Source organism: Helianthus annuus, chromosome 2, assembly GCF_002127325.2.
Source record: "Helianthus annuus cultivar XRQ/B chromosome 2, HanXRQr2.0-SUNRISE, whole genome shotgun sequence".
Taxonomy (NCBI): domain Eukaryota; kingdom Viridiplantae; phylum Streptophyta; class Magnoliopsida; order Asterales; family Asteraceae; genus Helianthus; species Helianthus annuus.
This window is the reverse complement of record NC_035434.2, coordinates 57,015,556-57,017,739: the sequence shown is the minus strand read 5'-3', so window position 1 is coordinate 57,017,739 and position 2,184 is coordinate 57,015,556. Positions and strand designations below refer to the sequence as shown.

General features: G+C 41.9%; 1 non-coding gene across 1 annotated transcript; it reads left to right on the top strand.

Annotated features, from left to right (window-relative positions):
• The first annotated feature begins 456 nt into the window (after positions 1 to 456).
• Positions 457 to 562, top strand: LOC118489999. The gene has a single exon (XR_004888010.1). It is a non-coding gene; the product is annotated as a small nucleolar RNA R71 (small nucleolar RNA).
• The last annotated feature ends 1,622 nt before the right edge of the window (positions 563 to 2,184 follow it).

Below are 2,184 nucleotides of genomic sequence, written 5' to 3'. Positions count from 1 at the left end.
AAGTTCGGGTTTGATTGATTCGAAGGGTTCCCATAACGAAAATTCGGATGATTTCTCAACCCGGGGTGATAAGTGTTAGAATTCATATTGTAATTTCTACCACCCCCTCCTTGAATTTGAATGGCATGAACTTCTTCAAATTGCCCTTCCACCATTCCTTGGCAATTTTCCGCCGCATGACCTATTTCATTACACAATGCACAAACATCATAAATTTTATTAGAAGTTTGTATGTTACCATCATCAACCGCATGCACTTGTGTTCGGGTAACAGCCGGTCGTGCTCTCCTTGAAGCTTGAGCCTTTCTCTTTGAGGTGATCGCCATTTGTTCCAAAAATTCCCAATCCTCATGCTCATAATTTGTGCCAAATGTTCCATTTGTAATGGACATTAAATCTCGTGCATCTTCGGCACACAACCCTTTATGAAAAGCGTTCATTAACTCCCAAAGCTCAATCCCATGGTGTGGACAATTTTTAATCATCATGTTCAAACGCTCGAATGCTTCATGGAACATTTCGCCTTGTTGTTGTTGAAAGCTCCTCAATCCTTTTCTCGCATCATTGGTCTTTTGGGCGGTATAGAATTCGTCTAAGAATGTTTGTTGCATCTCCGCCCAAGTATAAATAGATGCCGAAGGCAAAGTGTAGAACCACTTCTTTGCCTTGTCCTCCAAAGAAAATTGAAATAGTACCAACTTGATATCATCGGCCGAAAAACCTTGACTCCCAAGAGTATTGCAAATTGAGTCATAGGCCTCCAAATGGAAATAAGGCTCCTCCGTTGCTAGCCCCTTATATTTCGGCAAACTTTGTAAAGAATTGGTTCTTACTTCAAAAGTTCTCCCTTGGTTGTTATGAGGAATAACCACCGGTGAAGGATTGTGCGTTATCACCGGTCTAAAATGTGTTTCAATTCCCCTTGCATTTTCCCTAAGATGCCTCCTTGGCACACCAAATCGACCTCTTGGACGAACTTGACCCATTGGCCTTTGCATGGGCCCTTGTGGTACCATTGGTTGTTGAATTGGCCTTTGAATTTGCAGTTGCACCTGTTGTGGTCGAACTTGTTGCAAAGGAACCGGACGTTGCATTTGCGGCCCTTGTGGCCTTGGCCTAATATGTTGAGGTATGAGTTGTTGTTGTTGAACCCCACCAACATTTGGAATCACTTGTACTTGGCCTTGCGTATAACCGTACTCCCCTTGCTCTCCATCACCCCCATAACCATATCCTTCTTCATCAAAACCTTCAAATTCCTCATAACCTTCATCATACCCATCTCCTTGAATTCCCGATGATTGCCCAAATGGAATAGTCGAGTATTGGAAACCCGATTGATTTGGTGGTCGATACGGTGTAGCATGGACAATAGACGAAATTGGTGCCATAGTATGGCTCGAATATGATGGACCCGCACCCGGAAAAAAATGGGATAATGGTGGTATAGTAGTGGAAGGGTTAAATGTGACGGTTGGTTCTTCTTGGGTAGTAATGGGCTGTGTGGTGTTGGTTGGTGTAACCTGTTGAAGTATGGTGGGTTCGGTAGTGTTTGGTGGAATAGTAGTATTTGGTGAGGGTTGAGTGGATGTTGGTATGAATGATGAGGTAAATTCACCCGTAGTGGGTGGTGGTGGTGGATCCATAATGTATCGAAGTGGTGTAATCGGTGTAATTGGTGTTGTTGGTGAACTATTGATTGTATTTTCCCTTAGCAAAATTCTGTTTGCTCGCAAAGTTCGCTCGATTTCCGGATCAAACGCCAATGGTGATAGCTTGTGAGAGCTCCTAGTACGCATGCACCTGTAAATACCTGCACACTAACACACCTCGCGTAAACCAGAAAAATAACAAACTTAAAACAAGGACAAAAATAACACACGTTGCGCACTACTCCCCGGCAACGGCGCCAAAATTTGACGTGATGTCGTGGTCACGCAAATTTAATCCCAATAACAACTATGTAAATAGTGGCAAGTGGGTATCGAACACAGGGAGTTTGTGGAAAATGTGCTATTTGCGATGCTTCTCTAAGTTAACTAAAATAAACTAATTGCAAGAAAAATAAAATTCACGAGTTGTTTTGATTTGTTTGGTTTCAAAAACTAAGATTAATTAACTAATTTGCAAAATGAAGATTTGAAGTTGTAAACAATTTGGAAATAAACGGCTATCTTTAGTATC